The following is a 25,397-nucleotide window of genomic DNA, read 5'->3' on the forward strand; positions in this document are numbered from 1 at the left end:
AGCAGCTACAGGTGCAATAGAGATAGTCATTTTCACATTAATATTATTAAGGCATGTAGGGTATTGATTTTTTTAACCCATACCAATAACTGATCATTAACCAGCTCCTCATTGATAAGATTACAGATACTTTTAATACATTTTTGTACTTAGAAATTTCCAGTTTATGCACACTTGAGAAAGGTGAAGACTTGATGCATGATGAACAGATGCATGTAGCATATAGCATTTCTTCTTTTTTTTTAAGTTATATTTTTGGCCATGTTGCCTTTTATTTGATAGGACAGCTGAAGAGAGACAGGAAATGTGGGGAGAGAGTGGGGGAGGACATGCAGGAGATGGTCGACCGGCCTGGAATTGAACCGGCGACCCCTGCAACGAGGACTGTAGCCTCTGTACGTGGGGCGCTTGGACCACTAGGCCACCAGTGCCCCACATACAGCATTTCTAACTGAAATCACTGTTGGAAGTCACAAAAAACAAAAAATACGGCTCCCTCTCTACATTTTTCATCCTTTTTTAAATTTAATAGAATTTTTTTCAAATTGCAAACTAGAGCACTCCTGTATGCAATAATATCTTTTCACGTTAAGGTCTTCATCCAGCCACAGGGCCGTCAAACTACTTGGTAAAACCAAAGTCCCAACATTGTTGTCAGACTGTGATCGTCTGTAGAGGTCACATCATACAGAGCAGTCGGGGAAACACCTGCAATGTTGCATCAACTCGGGGTACCATATACACTAGCTGCTCTTCTACTTTAGTAAAAGCTTGATCAAGTGCTGTAAATTCAGCCATTGTGTTACAAATTGCTTTAGCTTTGAGTTTTTTTCCATAGACTGTATAAATAATGGACGTAGTATCCGGGATGTCACCCATCTGTTCCTGAACACTGTTTTGAAGCCAATTGACGGAGGCAGCCATATTGGAAATGCGGAACTCAACCAGACATAGTGTGACGTAAAGGGGAGGAGTAGCCAACAGCTATGTGTTCCCGACTGGGAGTCAAGTCAGTCATGTCCTTATTTGGGCAAAAACTCGTAATCTAAATATCTTCTGAACCGTCGCGTTAGAAAAAAACGTAGAGCCAAGCCATTTTTTGAACCAGGCTGTAAACATGTTTGTTATTGCTGCAAAGATCGTCTTTTTTGAATTGGTGTGTATGTGGTTTCCGGTGTTTCTGCAGCCAGCCTCAAGCGGATTCTCGATGATTTGCAGTATATAACACTTCCGCATGGGCTTCATATTTTGAGACCGGAGGTTGCCACTTGTTTTTTTCTGGTAAACTCTGCGGTTCTCAAATCAGCACTATGACACTCCCTTTGTTTGTGCTCATGCTAGCTGCTGCCACTGCTGCTTTGTATTTCTCCAAAACATCTCCACTGTGATCACAACTTTTCAGGTCACTTTTCCTTTGTTGTATGTGACAGCAGATCACATACCGCCACCCACTGTATCTGTTGTTTTTATTGGATAAAACTGTATTAAATAGTATTTTAGATATACCTTTATGGAGCCAATAACACATTGGCCCAACTAAGCTTTGCTAATATTGTGTTGATTTAGAGATTATTTTGATGATAATTCAGACTCATATGATTATTATAAGACACCTGCTGTCAGTTCTCTATGAAATAACTTGGAGTCAGTTGCTGAATTTAAATGCACATTTAATCAGGCCCCCTTTTTTATTGTCTTTTTACAAAAATAGAAACTGTCTGTTGTATTAAAAAGTATATATTTAGATCGTTTTCTATTATTCTTTTTTGCGTCTTTTGCTATTATATACTTTATGTGCTTGTATTTTTGTATTCTTGTGTGAAACAAAACACTGACTAATTAACTAATTGTGATCATGTGTTTAATGTACAATTATTTATACCTATCTGAGGTGTAGTTTCGCTATAAATAGACATAAAATCACTGTGTTGTTTTTTTAACAGGATCCAGGCAGATTCCCCCGACCTGAGAGCATTACAGAAGCATCCTGCAGACTACTTACCGACTAACCTCATTACATCACAGGTAACAAGACACTAATGTGGACTTACAAGGCTTTGTGACTTTCAGAGGGAGAGTTGTTTGCTGCAAGCCTTAAGGCGATAGGTTCATCATGGTGAAAAAAAAAAGAGAAGGTATTAGTGAATTGGATCTGTCTTATCCATCCAGCCACCCAAGTTTCCAAACAAGAGTCCAGCAGGAAAGCTTTTAAAGTAAATAAGTGCTCCGAGCTAGGTAAGGAGCAGCCACACAGAGCTGTGCACACTAACCTGAGCAGACCCAACACCTCACACCCCAGCAGGCCTATATATTATAAATGACCCCCTCTATCCCCCCCATGCACACACACGCACACACCAAACCCCTATACATACACAGCGTGCCATAGCTGGAGTAAGCAGAGCCCGCAGCACTGTCAGCCCATTGATGTACAACACTCTGCCCTTTGTTCCTCGTACACAAACACACTTTCCACATTAATATTTCACAGGAAATGTACTCCGTGCTTGTGATTTAAAGCCTTTTCTTGTTAACAATGCTGTTTTCTCTATTCTGTTGCTCTGAATTATGAAGGCAACTTGTCAAAAAGAAGACATGCCCATTATATTATAATACCACTGGAGATAAATGATTTCTGGCAAGGCACGTGTGACTTAATCCACTGCGCCTCGCCGTGTTGTAGTTCAAACATTCTCCCTGCGGTCGCACTTGCAGCTATTAGTTAAGAGCGTGGAGATGTGTTTAACGTGATGTGCCTACAGTGTGTGCGAGCGAGCGAGCGTTTGTGACGTGCGTACACATTATGCACATATGCATATTATACATCGCTTTATTGCTGGTGCGTTTTTGTCTGATCTGTTTGTTGGAGTGTGAGAAAATGCACGGCCATGTGATGTCGCTTGTTTGTTCTTGTTGTCAGTGAAAAAGGCAAGGATCAATGGATTTTTCCTTGCAAGAGTGAAACATGACAGACATAACGAAAGGCTTTCATGAGAAATGAATGAATAATTCATGGGCGCTCTCTGGCTGCGCTTTGTTGTGTCTCATACAGATGGGATTACAGAAGGCTAGATCTTGGAAACATATGAAAGATTAATTTGTGATCTGGGACACTGCTTGCTTACAAAAGGACTAAATAATGATTTTACTGAGAGTGGCAGGGATCTGGGGATGGGTGTGATGTGCACAGGGGGCTGGACACAAAGAGCCTGCAGAGAACACAGCACACAGCTCTCAGAGTAATGTGACCTGACAGACATTCAGAAACTTTGTGTGAAAAGTGAACTTGAGCTCTCAAATGTTCCTATCATCACTTTGATTGATGCTGTGATGTATTTCAACAAAAACCATAAAGACAAGTAAGTGCTCCAGCAGCATTGTTAATCATTTGTTCACAATGGTGCTTTAAGAGCCAAGTAAATTAGCTTTACCCTATTTAACGTGAGCAGGTTACACCCAGAGGAGTTAGAAAACACTGCTTCTATCTGTCAGGGATTTGGAGTTTTGATTAAGGACATTTGAGGACTGAAGAAATGTCTTCAAATTCACAGCCTTCTTACCAAATTTTAAACACACTAGACAAGATTCTCCTGTCCTCATATCTGCTCAATGAAGCTAATGTAACTCGTATCTTTTCAAAAGAGTCCCCCGATAATTCACCAGGGAGCACGAGAAGCTGTTGTCTGGTCTCTCCCAGATGGCACAGACTCCAGGGTGGCACTGCTTGTTGTTTTTGATGAGCTGTGCATATACAAAAGCAAAACATCTGGAGCCGCCATGTGGCCTCTCCATTTGGCCAACCCCATACCTCCCCGAGCCAGATGCACCCAAACAACTGTGAGCTAAACAGCATGAATGATTCATAGAGAAGTGAGAGGCGTAGCTCACACCAGAGACCTGCCAGCCACTTTGATTGGAAATGTGAAAAAGCCATGAATATGCACGAGACATTAGGCCTGCTAGGGGCGATGATTTGTCAAATGGTCCGTATTTGACGAACATGTAGACAGCTCCTGTGGATATACTAATTAGAAAATAAGGAATTTAATTTCTAATTTATAGAATCTTGTTTTTTTGAAGTCATGTTTACAGTTTGAAAGGTGCTGTGGAAAAATGACTTTGATTTTGGCGGGATTGCTTCCTGTGTCAGAGATGGACCTCTTCTTTCACAGAGTGTGAAAGAAGAGGGATTCACACCTGCTCCATGACAGAATGAGATCAAACTTAATTAGATTCTAAATGGAGACACTTTGCATCTTCATGGAAGGAATCATATAATATTAGACAAAATTAGTCAAAATGAGTGCACAATTATGGTGACGATACATACAGCTGTAATACTGCATACATAGCAAGTGAATTACCAACTGAAGGAAAATGAAACTTAAGAATTTCCTTCTTTTATATTGTATAAAATATGTCCAAGTTGTGATATTATAAAAAAAAAACAGTATGAGTTTAAAATACACAGTGGATCAGACTGATTTGATATTTCACTGAGTGTAAAAATATATCAGGCATGTTCACAAATTCATGGGGTGTGTATGATATAGATACCATGAAATATGACTTAAACTACTTTATTTTGACCATAAAATGCCACTCAACAAACCCCCACTTTTTGACTCAGACATTATTTTTGTCATTCTATCTACAGAATGACTCAAAACAACAACAAATAGTTTTTTCCAGTTTTTAAAATTGTTTTCAGAAATAGAGTTTTTGGCAGAAGTTGTGAATAGTTTTGTTTTCTCGCATAGCTTAGCCCAGTCTAAAATGTGGAGTCAAATCACAGCAGACCATTGATCTGTTGTGGCACAATTTGTTTTTCATTTTTGTTTATCCTTTATTCCAAAGACCAACTGAGGCTGTACTTCTGTACGTATGTTTTTACCTAAATCACTTAGAGGTATGAAAAAATATCGAAACAGCAATATATCGTGATACTTTGACCTCCAATATGATATCGATATTTAAGAAATGTTCAAGTTTGTTTTTACTGTGTGCCTGTAGCACTTTGAGATTTCTGTAAATGAAAAGTGCATTATAACTAAAATGTATTATTATTTCAACTCTTAATATTGATATTTTTGTAATAATAAGAAATTCACATTTCAGCCGAGTTGGAAAACTAAAATGCAACTTCAGTATTTCAAAAACAGTAAAGTGGAAAAGTTGTTTTCAATCAAATACTTTTGACTTAATTTGTCCTTTCAATTTTGAGTAATATTGTGTGATTTACATTTACACCATCTCTATTTTTTCTTAGTTTACTGTGTAGAATATCGCTATTTATCACAATATTGTGATATTGTGATACTATCGTATCGTGACCCAAGTATCGCAATGTGTATCGTATCGTGAGGTTCTTGCCAATACTCACCCCTAATATTACTAGTCTGTGCATATTTCTTACTTGTCTTATTGGTTCTGTAAATAAGCTGTAAATGTACTTTACACAATTTTACACTTGTTCTGTATATATATCATTCTTAGGATACATTAGTTTACTTTTAATTACTCATAATTTAATATTTAATATTTTTCTGTGCCACTATTGTAATGTTTGCACTATCCACTTTGCTACTGTTATACTGTAAGTTTCCCCGTTGTGGGACAAATAAAGGATTATCTTATCTTATCTTATGTCAAGGTCTGTTTTCCAGGGGTGCTCTGCAGTAATATAGACATATAATCATAGTTAAAAACAGATCCATTCATACACACATTCATACATGCTTTTTTCAAGTTTCATAACAATTGCAGTTACTTTCCCTCAGTACTTCAAACTCTAGCTCTTTAGAAATGCCATATGGGACCAGAGAGGGTAGCTAAGCTGTCATTTGAAAATGATTATACGTAATAAGAGCAGCAGTACTGAAAGCAGTCTCTCCCCATTCGGCTCTTAATCTTGGTTTCTTTGAAGTTACACTGTTTTCAGAGCGAGTTGTATGTTTTGAAATGTTTTTTAGACAAGAGAATAGTCAAGTAGTGACTCCACCCCAGTCATGATGACTGAAAAACAAAACCTACAATAGCATGGTCCAGGGTTCATTCTACCTCAAAAGCCCATACTGACTTCCTATTGAAAGGGCTGCTTGCATCCTTACTAGTTGTCTGCCAGTTTTACCTTCTTATTCAGGGGCACTTTCAGACAGATCCGGTTGAAAATCTGTTAAGTGTTCATTTTTTAGTTATGGCTGTACAGCTTTTTTTCAAATAGTTCAACTAAATGTTAACTAGCATTTTCTGTGTACATCAGTGTACTTCTCCTTTTCTGTACCTTTTGGATACTCAATGTTCCTGCATTGCAATGTCTGCTTTAATTCCTGTGGAGTATTTTCTGGAATTCTTGGTTTGCAGAATAAAAGGGGAGAAATATTAGGTAGCATAATGCCCTCTCCCACGTGTATTTGTAGAAAATGATTGTGTGATTTAAAGACAAGGGTATAATGATGTGTGTCAGCCATGAGTATGTCACTGTCTATAAAGAGAGCCATAAACATGGAGCTCTGCTGAAGCAGGTCTGTGGAGGAATGTGTCATCAGAGCTCTGACAGCACGTTAGACTCAACACTGATGCCATTCACTGTCTAATGAGATGAGCTCTCACTGCTAATTAACCCATCCGTAGCTCCCAGCGCTCCATTCATCATCACTGGAGCTAAGTGAAAACAGACACAGATAAGAACAACAAAATGTTTCAGACCTACTTAATGTCTTTGCAGAGATGCTGAACATTTTTCAAATTAGTCACTTTGAGATGAGGTTATTGACAACAACACTGTTCTTTAATGGATGAGCCATTGCTTTTGTAATGTCAGACATTAGTTTAGAGTGTTCTGATCACAAGATCATCAGAAGTGCTTGTTTGGAATTGTTTGGTACTTGAGTTGATGCCATGAATGATTTGTAGGAGTAGGATTTACAGTGTAGTAGCACAATGGAGCAAAACATCAATGCACAATTTTTGAAAGTCATCTTCAAATTCAGGCGTTGGTTTCATCTTATGCCACATTTTTCAAGGCTATAGATTAGAATAAAGGATATATGAAAATCCTTATCATTTCACATCTATTCATGAGCACTGAAAATATACTTGATGATACAATTCTTCAGGGGCAGCTAATGTTAGACTATAGCTTAAAGCTAGGGTTAGTAGTCATGGAAAACTAGCATGAATTTGAATGTAGCATTTCCTCAGGACTCCGTCTCACCTCATCGGGTCAGAGGGGACAGGCCCGAGGCAGGGGACGGGGAGTACATGCCAGGGAAATGTACGCGCCTGAGGCGGGCAGAACGGCAGAACGTGATTTGATTGGTTTCATAAAATTGGACCCTAAAGGCAGGGATTGGTTGGTGTTTTCCCAGATTTACTCCAGCTGTAGATAGCAGCTTTTTTCCGCTCTTTTTAGGGAACACATTATGTATTGATTGCCATCAAGACATAAAGTTCATTTTAACCAGTATAACAAAAAGTGTATCTAAATCTGGATACCAACCCCAGCTTTAAGTTAGCTCCGCAGCTAACATCAGCTACAAGACAATGTTAGCATTTAACCTCTTCCTTCCTAACGGTGCCGTTACCTTCGAGTTTACATCCTTTCTTTTCTTGTTAAACAACACATTTCAAAAGTAGTATTAGCTTTCAGCCACTCCTAGCTGACTGAAATGTTAGGTAATAGGCAGTATGCTAGTATTAGCTGTTTGATAGTAGCTCTGACTGTAGCTAATAGGCCAGAGGCCTCACTGGCTGTTTTCTATCAACATTCTCTAGATTACAGTACAGCCACAGCTGTGTTTCCCTGCTATTGCTTCTATGATGATAACAGAAAACAACCTTCCCATTTTAGTATGTTGAGGCAAGTCATATGCCTTACAGTCACATTAAGCGGGGATCACTGGACGTCAGTGAGTAATAGAAATGATCTTGGAATAACTGCACTTCATATTGGTACTGGTTGGACAATTTGAAAAACTACTCCTGAGTAATTCTTAATATAGAACAGTGCTATCTTTAAAAAATAAAGAATAAACACTGATCTTCACAGAATAAGTACTAAAGCTTTCTCCTTTCTGGAGAAGGCTACATCAAAGAGACCACCAGTCTGAAACCAGACTGGTGGTCTGAAACAACACCAGTGGTTTCAGACCACACTGGTGTAGCAGTGAAACATTTATATGAATAATAAATCAAGCAGTTGAGCCTATAAAGTGCATTTCATTGCATTTATTTAATTTAATAGTTTGACTGTCATAAATTTGAGCTCTCCACCCTGGGCTAATTGTCAGATAAGATTGGTTTCCTTGTGAATATTGTTGATTAGCATTAGCATTGCTAAAAACTGACGTCCTGCTAGATCAGCACGTTATCTGCAATGTGGTCACATGAGGCTCTTGGCTATGGTAAAGATAGTATTAAAATTAAGCTGCAAAAGAAATTTAGCTAAAACTTTATAGAAAACTTGTGGCTAACGTAAGTTGAGACAAAGATCACACCAACCTCCTGGTTGAAGTCCTTTCACCCTCCACCTTGCTGCTTAAAGGAGCAACTACTTGAGTGTTGAAGAGACTTTGTAGAAGTTACTCTTTTAGAGAGTTTCTTTGCTGCAGCTTCTTCCACAAACCAAGGTCTTGTACTCTCATTTTAATGAGGGTATGGTAAACTGGTTAATGTGTTGTGTTGTTATAACTGTGTCTCAGTGTTTCATTTGGGACAAACTAAGCAGCCCAGTTGTTTAGATAAAATACACAGAGATGTCTCGTAGAACAGTAAACTCAAACTGAGGAGAGCTACAACAAAGGCTGAAGTAAAAGCATAATGACCTGCTGCTGCTGCCGGAAACATTATATGGTTAGTGCTTGTCAGATTCTAACATTATTCAGAATTCTTTAGTGTCTGTTTTTTGATGTCGAGACCTTCAGCATGTTTAAATACACTTCTTCTCAGTAAGGTTCACAGATGAACAGCATTGAAGCCCTTGTATGAGAATTAGATTTTGCCCTGCTGCTTGTATTTGATTCTGCTTTATTGCATTGATGGCAGCTTTCAATTTCCCCACAGTTCCCTTTGGTTTCAGAACTAAGCTGCGTAAAAAAGGATTAAGATTATGCTTTGAACGAGTCATCACTTTTAACTACAGATGGAGTTTACAGTTCAAAAGGGATTATGAATATTAAAGAGCATTTTTTTTTCTTTCAAATGATTGGGTTTTGCTCCAGTGCATTGCTGAATCACACAGCATACACAAATTCAAAGGATTAAGCAAACATAAATCTTCAAGGTCTCTCTCATGTCTAGGTCTGCATTTAAATTACCTCTGAATAATATCCAATTAAATAATGCATTGTTTCCGAGACAACAGGCCTGTCACAGAGGCTGAGTGAAGGCACACCTTAGGTGGAAGTCCACAGATAATCGCTTTGCTTTGATTCGCAGAGGGTGCCACAGAGATTTGATCAAACAGCTCAGGAGCTTTCTGTACTTCAAGTTTGGAGAGACAGCACAACTGTTGTTTCATCAAACTGTACACATTTCTTCTCTGATTACCTCTCAGCGTGGATGATTCAAATCTAATTTCTTTGATTGATTAAGGTAGTAACAAGTTCATTATACAGCTGCAGCCAAATGACTATCATCATATAAAACAGGTAGTGGTGTGGTTTGGTTGTCTGGCATGATAAAGTTTACAAAAGCATATCCTATGTGATATTTTTCTCTTAAGTTAAATATGCATTCTACGAAGACATTCTACATGTTGTTGCTTGATACACACAAGTGCAAGTGGTAACATTAATCTCTTACATACAACACTTACCACAACTATATATTGATGATGCATACATTTGCAACTGTTTTTAACCAACTTATCAGACTGGATGTAACATTTTAATGCACAGCTTTAGGCTGAGCCAGGCTAGCTGTTTCCCCCCTGTTTCCATCTTTGTAGTGAGGTAAATTAAGCTAAATTAAGCCAAGCCAGGCTAATCTAAGCTAAGCTGAAGTATGATGCTGCAATTTCCATAATGATTAAGCTTTTCCATTGCTGCTGTTTGAGCGCCTATACAGTATTCTTTGCATGAGGATAATAGAACATTGTTTTATTTGTGTTTTTTTTAAGTTATATTTTTGGCCATCTTGCCTTTTATTTGATAGGACAGCTGAAGAGAGACAGGAAATGTGGGGAGTAGAGAGCGGGGGAAGACATGCAGGAAATGGTCGCGGCTGGGAAGCGAACCTGCGACCCCTGCGACGAGGACTGAAGCCTCTGTATGTGGGGTCCTTAGACCTCTAGGCCACCAGCGCCCCGGTAGTAGAATATTGTAAGTTGTTTTTTTGCATCCTAACATTGGCTGTAAGGATGTTCATTATTCACTATCAAATTTTACTATTTGAGGCTTAAAATTTCTGTGAGGAGTTTTCATGTTGTGTTGATTCTGGTGTCCGATTTGGATGAAGCCGGTGGTGTTATTCCAGGATGAAGACTACATTTCCCATGAGCACCATGACCCACTGCCAGGGAAAACCCTGTGTTTTCAGAAATCCTTTGGCTCTACTTTGTGAAAGGAATGAATCTTAGGCTAAAGCTAATTACACTAAGTTTAGATCATTAAGAAACAAGAGCCCAAAGCCTTGCTAGTAGTTATGTAAACAATTATGTGGCCCAGCTGTGCTAAATGCTAATGTCAGAATGATAACATGCTAATTATATCACTGTTAACACTACATTGTTTAGCTAAGACTAAGCTACCTAGTTCTCCTGTTGATTGGTATCTTAATGTCTGCTATGACAACATGCCAGCTCCATCTGCTGATAAAAATCAAGGAGTGATTTGATGGAAAGCTCCTGGATGCCTCTAGCTTATAATTGGACATCGTGATGATTGAGTGAATAAACACTGTACATTAAATGGAAATGTGTCCTCCCATGATGCATGCTTAATTAGAATTAGCTTCACTTCCTTGTTGACATGTTTAAATCTTCTTAAATCACTGAACTCTTTCAGTGGGTATGTCTCAGCTTTAGGTAACCGAGATACAGGCCGCTGCAGAATAGAAACCTCATATCTCAAATCTGTTTGGGAGCAAATTACTGGCCAGGTCGATGACCAGTAAGCACATGTATAGATCAATACCGTCACTCTGAGGGAACAGACTTCACTTATAATGACAAAGTATTGACTATTTAATAACTGCTCATGTTTCAGCAGTGCTAATCATTTTGCTTCCCCTGAAAATGGATCATTAACTCTGTGTGTCTGTGTGTGTTAGTTTGTGTGTGTGTGTGTTTGTGTGTGTGTGTGTTTGTGTGTGTGTGTGTGTGTGTGTGTGTGAGTGTGAGTGTGAGTGTGAGTGTGAGTGTGATTGTGAGTGTGTGTGTGTGTGTGTGTGTGTGTGTGTGTGTGTGTGTGTGTGTGTGTGTGTGTCTTTTTGAGTGGTTGGATGGTTTTCTGTTTGCATTTGTTTATGTATGAAAGGTCATGCATGCATAAAAGGCTGCCTCAAACATGTGTGCAGTCTGTGGCATCTGTGTGAGGCTGAATGAATAAGTATGTGTGTGTGCATGTGTGTCAACGTGTGTCTGGGTCCCATTTAAGGAATTAAGTCAAACATGAGACTACTAATTGCCCTAGTTTAGCTGTCAAATTACTCGCCAGATGCTTCAACAAGAACAGGTTCTTATCGCTGTAAAATAATATACGTATAATTTATAGGGCCCCCTGATGGGTCACTTTGACTGTCCAGGTATTATGACCCTTAAACCATCTGCCTGACTGCTAGCTGGTCCTGAGCTGTCGGTTTTGAGGTATATTGGCCAACATGAGCCATCCTGTTCTGACGGACTGCCCCTTATGAATAAATGATGCACTGTGAGTGCAACAGCCGATGGCTAAAATAGCAGCACCTTTGACGTGCTGCTGCCGTCATCTTTACCTTAGTTCAGCAGCTGTGAATGCAGGTCAATCACATTATTCCACTCAAACAATAGCATAGTTTTATGAATAGGAAGTAGATTAGAGCAGCAGTGCTCTTCAGCCTGGTTTATACATTAGCAGGGACTCCACACAGTAGCTGCATAAGACATAAGACTTATCACATTTGGGTGAAAAACAAATATCTAATTTGTTTACATGAAACAATATATAAATAAAATTATTATAATATAAATGAACAGATATATTAAAAAAACCCACAGTTAGAAATAAATTTTAAAAAAACAGCTGCAAAAGAAAAAAACAAAAAACATGCATGTAAGTATTCTAAATTTAGTATTTAGCTCACCACACAGCACGGTCAAAGAATTGTCTATGTAACTGCTACCAAAGTTCTGATCATGCTTTTAAGTGAATAGCTGTAAATTCGACTTTGATACTTGTATAAAAATTTCAGTCAGCCTTCTAGTTCAGTGTGCATGGTTATTTTGAGATCCGACTTGAGATCAGGGATGTGCGTGTTTAGTTGAGTAAAAGATTAAACCTTGTCACCCTCACTACTTAGCAAATTTTGAAAAATAAAATAATATTTGTATTACTCTAACCTCAAAATGTCATGCATATGTTGTGTCCAATTGGTAGCAGTAATCCACCACTAGTCAGGGGCTGTCACTTCGGTTAATGTCTTCTACCATAATGCTCTACTACTCAGATGTTAACAAGTACACATGACGGATAGCATCTCATAGCCCGGTGTGGTTTTGTATTATTTTGATCTCTAAAATGGAGATAAAGTTGGAAGCAGGACGTCTGGTTAAACGGCCATATAACCAGCTGGAACAGTGCATAACCAGCACAGGCATATAAATGTTATCCTGTAAGGACTGAAGGCTGAGGTGCTAGCTCTGCAAGTGTTAGACAAACTCAGCAAACCAATTTGACAGTATTGATTAGTAGGCTCTGAGACTTCATGTTTAGCTGTGATAGATGAATTGTACGTAATTAGTCAGTTAGTCTGAATTTATTTTGTTTAAACAACTTGGAAATATGATAAGATAAGATATCCTTTATTCGTCCCACAACGTCGAAATGTAAGTGTTACAGCAGCAAAGTAGACAGTTCAAAACAGTATAAAGCAAACAAGAGCATATAAAATAGCAATTATTAAAAAGTTATTAGCAATTAAAATTAAAGAAGTAAAAATAAGCATATCTTACAACATATATACACAACGTATAAACACAACTAAATAAGTGAATTAACAAATATTTCCACAACCAATGACGCAGTGAAAAATGTGCACAGGCTTGTATCCTAGGTATAAACAATGTACAGAACGGAACTGGGAAGATGGGTAGAAAGACGTAAGTCATCCCTAGTTGAGGTAAAACTCTGATTTTGACTTTCTAATCATAAAGGTGCCTTTGCTTCTTTGTTCTCTAACCGTAGTACCATCTGCTGGAGAATTAGATAACCTCATTGTTAACAGTATAGTGTTAACACTGACGTAATTAGCATGTTAGCATTCTGAGATTAGCATTTTGCTCACAGCACAGCTTGGCCTCAGAATTGTTTATGCAACTGCTAGCAAGGCTTTTGGCTCTTGTTTCTTAGTGCTCCAGCTGCTGTCCAATCAGCAGGAGAATTAGATAACGTGTTCTTGGTTTAAGATTTATTTCTTGCACAAATTAGATTTTCTGTGAACCAAGGGTTTTCCCTGACCCTAAACTTCTTAACAAGAAAATATTTTTTTTGCACACATACTTGATTAATGTCTTCCTTTTAGACAGCAAGTCTTTTCTTCAACAGGTGGAACATCACAGAAGCTGCACCAGTCATCATGTGGAAAACACATTCCTTTTAAAAATGCAGTAACGATTAAAGGGCCACAGATAGTCCCTTTTGATATCTTATTAGTCAAAAGGTTGAGTATCGAATTTGTAATTTGTCACAATTGTATGAATATGTGAGTTTTAAATCTACAATTGCTGGAACAAATTAGCTTTTATTGAAAGCTGAGACTTATTATCTGATCATGGATAAATCTCAAGCCTAGTGAATCTACAGAGAGAGAAGTTAGTACTGTGCCTTTTCACGGAGGAATCCCCAAATTACATAATTCTTCACACTGTTATCTTTATCAATTTGAGAAAAGAGTGAGTCCGGAGGCGACGATAATGTATTTGCATGGAAATTCAAACATACAATTTTTGAACTGGGTTCATTGGCAGTGTTGCAAGCAAGTAATATATCGCAGGTTAAGAGAGCATTATGTTTAGACATTAGACTAAGAAGCTAAATGGGGATAAATACCTGCATAGGATTGAAATACATAAGCAAATTTAGAGTTTATTTCTGTGCTGGTTTCTTCTGGAGATGATGACAAAACTAACTCCTTCTGTCTTTGCATACAGACAGTACCAGCATTCGTAATATAGAAAGTGTTACACCTCTCTCCACATTATCTCCTGAATGTAATCTGAGTGACAGATGGATTTGTACATGTAGGCGAAAAAGCAAATATAACCCAGAGTACAGATTTCTTCCTACTTGTGTCTGCCTCATTGCAGTATTCAGAGAGAGGAGAGGAGCGAGAGGCCCTGTGTTAAGTGTCTTATTAGCGGGAAATGACTGCAGTGTCAGGCGAGCTGAGCTGTCACAGTGCACCCATCATTAGAATAAGCATGAGAAGCTCTTGTCGTGGATGGAATCACATTTTAATCCCCACCACATTATTACTGTGGTGAGGAAGGTCAGCACTCAGGCACATTTAAGCACGAATAAACCCCCTTGAGAGCTTATGATAATGTCTTCCCTCAATGGGAAATATTGGTCATATTTTAGTTTCAAGCTTTTTGTAGAATACGGCACAGCTAATGAAGAGACTAATGTAATGCAGCTGTGCGGGCCGCCATGGTAACCATGAATAATTCAGCCTACTTGTTCTTTGGTTTCCTGGTCTCAGGAGGGTTCTGCCTATATTGTCCATTATGACAGGCCATTATCCAGCCTTCAGCCTGCTAGCTCTCAGATGGTGCGCAGAGCCCATTTGTTACCCCTCTTGCCCCTGGTAACCTTCAACCAGCTGGAGAGAATGATTGAGACTATACTGTTATATAAACATGAGAGCAAGAGGTGCAAGAGGCAAGAAAACGAAGAGACCCCTCCACACCGGGGAATTCAAGGAGGCCCTTCCATTTCATTACAAGTGCATATTACATCTGCCTGCAAAGCCATCAGTTTCTCTTTGAATACAAATTGCAACAACACACCACTATGTTATATTAATGTGCATTGTGCATGGCCTGTTTCGGACACCGGGGACAGATATATTCAAATGGTTTTCTGGAAGTCATAGTAGCACTGTGTTAAAAGTATGAAATAAAGGAAAAACATTCAAGTTAAGCAAGTACTCTCACCAAAATGCACTTAACATGTCAAAATAAAAGTTGGTTTATACAGTGTATAAAGTTTTTTAGGCTACAAAGGGAGCTGCACAAAATTAGCTCAAAAATAGCATCAGGTGGTGTCACTTGAGGTGGTTCTAAAGCTAAAGACAAGGAGCTACTTGTGTAACACACCAGAAACTATTGTTGATTAGGTTTTGGTGTATAGGTAGAATAATGCATGGATAGAAATACTATAACTCTTTTTAATTTGATGCTTTTATTCTATTAATGTTGTATTAACATTGGGCGGCTGTGGCTCAGTGGGTAGAGTCGGTCATCTATCAACCGTAAGGTTGGCAGTTCGATCCAAGCTCCAGCAGTCACATGCCGAAGTGTCCTTGAGCAAGACACTGAACCCCGAATTGCTCCCTCTGTTGTTCAGAGGTGTGTGAATGTGAATGAATGAGATTAGCTCCCTCACTAAATAGCATCTACCATCAATGAGTGAATGGGTATGAATGGGTGAACGTGTCGAGTAGTGTAAAAGCGCTTTGAGTGGTCAGAAAGACTAGAAAGCGCTATATTAGTCCATTTACCATTTACCATATACTAGAATGTTGAATCAATGGAGTGTTTTTCAATGTTTGGCTGGTTGAAATGGGGCCTTTTGTTAATACATAAACCTGCACTGCAGGACCGCATGTCTTGCATGTTGGAAGTACATATAGCTCTCAAATAAATTAACTGAAATATAAATCATCCCAGCAACAACTGCACTTCCTAAATAATAGATGAATTGTATCTCTTTTTAACCACTCTGTGGTTTTAGTTCTTGAAATGTGAGCATTTGCTGTTTTCCTCTGCATGTAAGACATATTTGCTATATTAAATAACATCTCATGCTTTATTGGTAAGATAATATGTTTTTCACTGTTTCCTTGTTGTAGTCTAACTGACGTCATCCTTTGTTTACATCAATGTTCAAATCCCTTCTATTGATGAAAGTAAAGAAGGAGCAGAGAATAAATTCCTGAGTCTGAGAGGGAATTAGTTGTGTGATTGCAGCTGGTCTGAATGTAGTCAGTATTGGAGCAGCCAGTCGAGGAGGTGTGATGCATTTGATCTAGTCATTAAGACAGGCAGGGTGCTCTGCGCCCTGGTACCTCAGCCATTTCAAATCAATGCCTGTGGCGGGTCTTAAATCAATGAGCGTGTTGCATCTCAGAGACTCATCAGTGGGGCAGTCCCCAGAGAGCCTGGATAGCAAGGAGAGGGAGATAGACACTGTGAAAGAGGAGGAGGAGGAGGAGGAGGAGGGTGGGAGGGAGGGAGGGAGGGGTACACTCTTAGCCACTGACCTCGGTAATTACCCTGCACTGCTGCCTGAATCCAAATGTGATCCGATTGAGATAATTGCCTATTGGAAACACCATTGAACCTTACTCTAGTCACAGTGATCTCTGCTTGGACAACCCTGAACCTGTGTCAGACTGTGGCAGAGCTGCTGCTGCTCTTTCTATAAGGCCTGATATTTAGCAGAGGAGTGGATTGAGACTGATGTTTGCGTGTTCATGATTCCGGCCCAGCCATTGTCCCAAGGGCACAGCAGTGTAATCAGGGCTGTGATAGCATCTCTGGAGGGGAGGGAGGAGGAAGCTGGGCCTGTGGGCTGATCCAGAGGGCAGATATATTTATCTAGGTAATGAGAGCCCAAACACTGTGGCTCTGCGGGGAGGGGCCGGGGACATGGCCTAGTGCGCCGAGAGACCCGCCACTGCCATGACGACGCAGTCCCCGTGCTGCTCATTAAACTTCCATCAGCGTGTGGTCACCGTGTTCCTGCCAGGCCTCCAAAGTGCCCGTTATTAATTCATGAAAGCACACCGCACATGTGATTGAGTCTGGCGAGCAGTGAAGCATTGAGGCACAAGAGATGGGGGAAATATTGTCTGTGTCTGAACACCCAACCCTCCACCAAACCCCTCCCTTGCCTTCCCTCTGGCTGTGTGCCCTTGAAAAAAGAGAGACAGAGACACAGATACACTATGTTGTGAAACATTAATAGCCACTGCTGCAGTTTGCCTACAGCTGGAAAGAGAGCAACGCAGGTCATGTGGGGGGTTGGGGGGGGGGGGGGGGGGGGGGGGGGTCACATTTATGGTTATATATACGATATACGCTTCAGGATGTTCATGCATGTTTTGAGTCCATTTGCTGTCGTGTTCTATAAATGTGGAGGAGGTGGTTGTGCATTGTCAAGACATTCTGTATGAATATATTAGCAACAAACAGGAGTGTTGTTTTGGGATGGGATGCTTGTATATACGGTGAGCCAGCCGGCTTTTATCTCCGCTCCACAGACGCGCTTCTCTAAAGCTTGTGTTGGGAGGGCCGCTTTTAAAAAGGAGACAGTAAATTGGCCTGGATATGGATTGTTGCAATTGAATTTAAAACATTAGCTCCAGGATAATAAGGGTTGCTATAGAGAAAATCTAGGAAATGCATTTGGTTGTTAGAGCATGGAGGGATGGGACTAATGGCATATGGGGGTGGGCTGGGGGTGGAGGCAGAAAACGATGAAAACCATTTTTAGGATGAATGGGTTATTTCAGGGAGAGAGTGAGAAATGGAGGGAAGGAGAGAGAGAGAGGAAGTGGGATAGAAAAGGGTAGACGAGTGAGACGGCAAGAGAGAGGGGTGCTACATGATTTCAAATTAACCATTATTGTAGGCTGTGACATGTATTATGTCTCCCGAGGCTCCGAATCTTGAGCTCATTTTCACGGAGAAGAGGGGAATAAGAGTCCAATGTCACAGTTTGAGCGCGTACAGCTGGCTTGAGCTCCTCATCTTACGGCCAATTATAACTCCTCTTCTTCCAAATCCTTACCCCGGCTCGCCGAGGCAAATCTCCCCATGCATAGCTTATTGTTAGCCTCACTCGATGTCCAATTAACAGAGTGTTCCTCTCACTCTCTCCACCCCCCTCCTGCAGTGGAAAATAAGACACTGACCAGTAAAGTGTGCTAAGCTGCAGCACTCTGTATCACTGCAAAGATCAGAGTAGAGCAGTGGGAGTATTTATGAGTTATTATATTTGCAGGGAAAGAAGAGTGTGTGGTTTGAATTGTGACAGCAACCAAATGTCTGTTTCAGAGAATAATTATACACATGGGAAGTATTCTTGTTGTTTGTCCTATAATTAAAATGAAAGATCACAGACTGTGTAATATACATACACCTTGCTTAAACAGGAGCAGCATGTAAATGAAAATATATATAAATATATGGATCTGCTTTTCTGACTGTAATTGAGCTGTTCTCATCAATGTACACCTAGACGTCAACAAATAATAACACCAGTCATGTCTAGTATAGTAAACCTAATCAGTTACCATGGATAGACGAAATGTTCTCAATCAAACTTTTGGCAAATAATGTCATCCAAGATTTTAATGCTACACTTCACAGTACAAATGAATCAGATGACAACATCTTGTCCATATAACTGTTTTCTATTAAAATGCAAAGTCAAGTCAAAAAACTATTTGATCATTTTCTTAAACGTAGGTTACCTTCTTGATGTCGTTCCAGGCTTTTAGCTTCTTCAGCAGAAGCACAGCCTCCTTGGTCTTCTTGTATCCCTCAACGTTGTCCTCTACCACCAGTGGGACCTCAGGGATCTCCTCATCGCAGGGACAGATCCAGACCTTTTCAAAGGGCATGGCTCTAATGGGGGCTCTGACTAATGTTGGGTTGGCATGAAGTTTGTGTGAACTTGGAACATGAATGAACCCACTTCAACTACTAACAATGAAGTATCTTGTAGAAGTTTTATTCCTGTGTATTACTTTTTTATCAGAGTGTTATTTCATAAATCTTCTAAGCTTAATTCTTTAAAGACTCAAAAGACGACATAGACTTCAAAGTCACATTAACACGTGCAAATTTTCTTCAGTCCAGTTACAACCATTCTGATTATAAATTCCAACTTCACTGTTAACTTGGATGCTAAATAAGATGGTCTGATTGAGGTGAGTTTGTGCATGCATCAAGGATTTCATCAAAAGAAAGCCATTTTGACATGTGCAGAGTTGTTCCAGCAGTCTGATGTGCCTTTATGTGAAATAGCAGAAGTAAATGTTTCTTCTGCCTAAATGCTGCCGTCACTGTGTCATGCACATTAGTGGTTCTCAAAGTGGGGGTCATAAGACACTAATGGGGGGTTGCAAAACTTCCTCCAGAATGTTTTTTTTAAAGTAATCTAAAACAGCATATTTGACTAATCATTGTAAATAGAAACAAATTTGAAATACAGCCTAGCAAATAAAAAATATAGCATAGCCATATGTGCATGCAGGTGGCAAATTTTCTGCAGACCAGCTAAATGAAATATGAAGCAGAATTTAACCACCTCAAGGGACAATAAGCACGTCTTTGACACTCTTATTTTGGAGGTCGGGGGCTGAAAAGTTTGTGAACCCCTGCTGTACATAGTTTGTTACAAATAAAGTTTTAAAAAATCTGATTTGGAATGAAATTTATTTCTGAATGGGCCAGATCAGACCAGTCTCTTCCTATTGAGGTGTTATCTATGAAGCATTTCTATTCTAATCATGCTATTAATCAGATTACTAGTGGCAAATTTAAATTTCCTGGAAGCTCAGGCCACCCCAGACCATCCCCTGGATCTGGCCCTGCCTAATCGATGTTTGGAAGACCCATGATGAGACAGAAAATGAAAGTGACCTTGTCTTAGCTTGAGGGAAAGACAAAACACACCTCTGTGTCAGCGTATCTTACATGGTTAGTCATGCAGAAAAGACTAAATGACATCTGTTGTGAGAGAGGGCATTGTTTTATCACATGACATCATCCAGTGTTTACTATCTTGAAAAGTGAAAGGCAGTGGTAATAATGAGCTGCTGTCCAGCCCTGGAGCGTCTCTGTCAGATTTCATCAGTGGGTCATTAATTACACAGGTGTGAAAAAACTCTTCTCGTATTAATAGCAACATTAAACTGCAGTGTTTATGATCTCATTAGGCCAGTATGTGGTGTCATTATCGAATAGGTGGAACATGTAGCAGAACAACAGGATATACAAGAGGGTCTAAATCCAGTGTGAAACAACTCGTAATGAAATTACAAACCCATTTATCAAGATGATCAGATATTCTTGTAAAGGTGTAAAGTCTGGGATGATAATTAAATCATAGTTTCCTGGCTTAAGCAAGTTCATCAGCCACAGGCTTTGCTGTCCACTTTAATCGGTTTGCTATTTAAAGATATGCAGAGAGTATTCACACCATGGCAGCTTGAGTTTGCTGAATTGATGTCTGTTTCTCTGATTACGTAGCTAACATAAAAAGCAAATATGGCAGAAATGACAGGCATGGAACTTTGAAAGATAAAGGGCAGAAAGTACATCAGTACTACAGTTACAGTCCCCTGTCAGTCATGGGTTTACCCTGTAGGAAAAAAAAACATGGATCACCTCAGAGCCAAGACAGCTGTGCCGAATGGTGTGAGCATTGACCAGAGAAAACCTTGTGTCCTAAGGTCTTTGATTAATGTTTGTATTCTTGTTTATGTAATGATATAAAGTACTTTAATGGAATAAGTGTGACAGGTAGAGACTGTTTCAACATGTTGTTGTAATAATAATAATAATAATAATAATAATAATAATAATACATTTTATTTAAAAGCGCCTTTCTCGGCACTCAAGGACACCGCACAGATATAAATATATACATACACGAATTTACATTAAAGGAAACAAAATCAGAGTCAAAAATGAAAACAATATAAACTAACAAGGGGTAAGAAAAAATAGAAACAATAACAAAATGACAGTGCAATTGGAGTCATTGAATTGAATCACCACACGGCTGCATTGAACCCCGTGTGGTGACACAGACACACATCACCGCAGTCACCCCACTTTCTTGTCTCACCTCCAGAGTGAAAGGCAGACAGTATTTGGTCACATTTACTTCAGCCTGGAGAGAAGCCGAGGAAAGATTTAGTACGGCCAAATGTTACCACCTGTCTGTCCTGTCTGTCTGCCACCAGTGCTGCTGTCCAGGAAGAACCATTAGCAGACTCCTCTGCCACTGCCTGAACTCTCACTGGGCAGGACAGGTGTCAAGTGCTGACATAGGTAATGTGTCATATCATGCACTTCTCTGTTTAGGATGTCAAAGTTATTGCAATGCTGCTCAAATATTTTGATGACCTGAAGAAAATGATCTGCTTGAGGGCGGTTTGTTCTTACTCTGTTGCTCCAGTCATTCTAAATGACCATGATGCAGGACTTCCTGCAGAAGAAGGACATCTGTGTTGTATGTGTCAGAAACGTGTTAGTAATGTAGCCGCAAAGTCGCGAGGGGCGCTGTGGAGGAACAACTCCCACTGGGAGACAGATGGCAGTGGCCACAGAAGAACAAGGCGTGTGCTGGCTCTGCACATTCACCGTAGGGCCAGATCTCAACACCTCACCCCTTTCGATTAATCAAGCCTGCCTAGGTTATTTAAGGCCCCAGATTAATCATGCAGGATAACTGAGATGATAGATTAGGGTTAAAGGAAAGTTTGGAGGATTGGAAGTAAAAGGGTTTATTCAGGGGAAAGTTTGGCACTGCAGCCAACAATCTGACCAAAGAATTTACATAATCACTGAGACAAATTCTCTGCAGTCGTCATGTGATATTTCGACATGATGAGCGGTGTCAGTTCTGTCTGACCATTTAAAGATGGATAAAGGTCACAGACCACTTAAGTTACCTCTCTTTCCTTGTAAGATGAGAATGATACTGTAGTTGCTGGTAATACAGAGGTGTTAATATGTAGGAGTGCCATTTTCAAATTCATCAGTAGGAAGTGATGTAAACCTCCTTAAATGACTTTTATTTAATCGGAGGTGGCGTGAGTGTTAATTCATTCTGTGTGAGGCAGTGAGAGCGTGAGAGCAGAGCTCTTCAGGCCTCTTCACTGCTAATTTAACTGCCTTATGTGAGAGGATATGCATACATCAACACTCAACACCTCAACACTTGCAATTGGCGGGGACTGGAGGAATGTGTGAGTGTGTGTGAGTGTCTTTCTGCAGCTCAGCAGAACATTGGCATTGAATCTGCACAAGGAGCCATCAGAAATATCATTTCATCGCCGCGCTGTGTGAATTATGGTTGATGTAAAGAGTTTACTCGTGTTTATGAAACCGTGTTTCATGCCTCATTGTGTGTCCATAAGAGGCTCCTTTTCAGCAGCAGGTCTATCAGTGTGATCGCAGCATTAGGTCTGAGTGAATAAAGGCTGTCTTGTTCATGAGCAGTGCATTCCCTCTGCACTGCAATAACAAGTCCTCGGTTTGCTAATGAGCGTCTAAAGTGAGACAGTCTGGTGTGCTGTTAAATGGCAGGCAGAGCTGTGAGGATCTTATTCTAACACTTAAAGCTGACTTGATCTTCTGTCTTTACTCCTGCCAGCTGCTCTTTGCTCTGACAGACACAAGCACATTCCTCGGAAAGAAGATTCTGGTTGAGCTATTTATCTGCCAATCAAAACCGAGGGGGTCAACAACCCTCCTCACCTCCACCATGGAGATTGCATGCCCCCACAGCCCTGGCTCGTCATGCACTGTGAGTCTGCAGATGAACCCTGACACATGTGTGTTGATGTGAGGTCATTTGAGCATGTCAGCACACAGTGAGTACAGCACGTCTATAAGGGGCCACAGTTAAGTTTACACTAATTAATGGGCCTGAACTTTTCAAGGCAATGCATAGCTTTCCAGGCAGTAGGACCCAATTCTATATTTAAATCGTAGATGCAGCAGGGTTATTTAGAGCTGGGAACATTACCCAACACATTCTCATTTTGCTGAATCCAAATGAGAAGTGCCACCTGAGTGCACAGATTGGGGGACTTGAGGGATGCTTGTTTCTTCCCTTGATAAATGTATTTGCTAAATTTTACATGAGTCGAAATTTTTGTAAGCAGAAAACATTGCAAACTGCAGAACAGTCCATTTCAGTTTTTACTTTCACAAATTTTACCATAATGAAAGGAATTATACACACGTTTTTTAATCGGCTATAAAACTTACATCTGTGGTCGAGACTTTCATACGTTTCAGTCTATAAATTCATTGTGCTTTAATTTGGGACAGGTTTCTATCGGAGACAGGCTTTTATTGTTGACATAAACCAGCAAGAATTTACCTGTAAACAAAATGAGTGAACAATAACACATCTCATGGATTATTGAAGAGGTGAAGTCCTGCTGCCCCTCTTGGTTTTTGTAGCACAAATTTGACAACCTAACAGCGTTCAGTTACTACTGGATGTTTTCCCTGTGCTGCTGTGACAATCAGTAAATGTGAATCATGGCGTTTGAGTAAATAGGCGCTTCATTGCACAGACAACCAGATAAATAATTAAAATATACGAATGGATGGATCAGTAGATGAATGGGATGCATGCAGGTGGTCTTATACCTGAGACGTGCCTATTTTTTTTCAAAACATGGAGCCACATCGGGCAATCAAAGCAGACCCTGTGCTTAATTGGTACCTGTTTCTATTATAAGTTTTACGATAATTGTTGGCTCAGAACCAATTTTTTGTATTCTTTTAGTACTCAAAGGTACTTTACTAAAATTAATGATTATAATTATTTTAAGTTTTTATAATGTATGCAAAATGTAAATGTGCAAATATAAAAGTTATCTGGCTAACATCAATGACCAACATTTGCACAACAAAAGTTTTATTGTTATTGGCACAAACATATGTTGGTAGATTAATAACAAGGAACTGAAGTGTTAAAATAAGCAACTTTTTTTCCCTTTAACAAGTTTTTTATTGTTTTTTTACAATGTAAAATATAAACAAATACATGCCCTTTTCCAACATCAACAATATTATTTCCCTTCCCTCCCGCATACATGCCCTCCAGCTCATCAGCTGTCCGTATGATGTCTTTGAGAATCATATATCCAGTCATTATGAGTTGAGAGAGTGATAATTCTCACCTCTGTATATGGAACAGCAGATCTCATTTTCATTACATCAAACTTATTGTCACACTGGAGGTAACTGAAAATATCACACAGAGTCTGAAGATTGTACAAACAAAACAAAACAAACAAACGAAACACACACAAAAAACAACAATAAAAAAACACTTTTTTCTATACAACAGTGTTATTTTTTTATGGTTCATCCATCAGAGAGAACTGGACAATTTTTACCTGTACAATTTCACACAAAAATACACGGTGTCTTTGTCCCTGATAAAGTTTTTTTTTAATGAAAACCAGTCATCAAATGTATCAGATTGTAGAACTTTTAAATAGTGAGTGGATTAAAAGCACTATACATTTGCTGGTGAAAGCACATGTGTATAACTATCAAGTAAAATGATATGAAAGTATCTAGATGAATTAAAAGCATTCCAATTTAAAACCTCAATACAGTTTAATGTTTTTATGTACTTTAAAATTGTTCAACCTTGGAGTTGTTTTCTGATTTAGCAGCTTTTTGAATGTCTGAAGGAGCTGTTTCATTTGCTCAGTGGAAATCCTTGTATGTCAAGGATGTTCTCTCTCAATGAAAGCTGTTATCCAAAGTAAGGTGTAAAGTAAATGCAGTAAGTAAGTCTGTAAGGCTATGTATACATACTGTGTGTATGTATGAAATGAAAGGACACATCCGGAAGGGTACTGTGACACTTCACAATAGCAGTCTAAACTGAGCTAACACTCCTAAACTATGTTGCACCTGATTGTTGGCTTATCCCCGGCCTGTGCGTACTGAGGCCTGTCGTCCAGCCCCTGACCTGCTCTCCTGGAAGTTTTGGGAAGCACCGCTGCAGGGAAGGGAAAGGGGAATGGCCTGCTGAGAGGGGTGGAGCGAGCAGCATTGCAGGGGTGCTGAAATTTGTACTCTCACCAGACTGCGTACCTCTCCCCTTCTCAGCGGGGCCCTGTTGCCACCTCCCTCTCAGCCTGTCTCTCCTCTCCACATGACAGAGGAGCCGCCAGAGCAGCTGGGGTTAGGGATACTTGTC

At 39.7% G+C, this 25,397-nt stretch overlaps 1 long non-coding RNA gene across 2 annotated transcripts in view; it reads left to right on the plus strand.

Annotated features, from left to right (window-relative positions):
* LOC117813787 overlaps positions 1 to 19,850 on the plus strand; it is a 32,168-nt gene extending 12,318 nt beyond the window's left edge. For both annotated transcript variants that reach the window (XR_004631451.1, XR_004631450.1), the window contains 2 exons: positions 1,944 to 2,025; positions 18,917 to 19,850. This is a non-coding gene — a long non-coding RNA (uncharacterized LOC117813787). The remainder of the gene's footprint in view (positions 1 to 1,943; positions 2,026 to 18,916) is intronic.
* The last annotated feature ends 5,547 nt before the right edge of the window (positions 19,851 to 25,397 follow it).

Source organism: Notolabrus celidotus, chromosome 6 (genome assembly GCF_009762535.1).
Source record: "Notolabrus celidotus isolate fNotCel1 chromosome 6, fNotCel1.pri, whole genome shotgun sequence".
Lineage (NCBI taxonomy): Eukaryota > Metazoa > Chordata > Actinopteri > Labriformes > Labridae > Notolabrus > Notolabrus celidotus.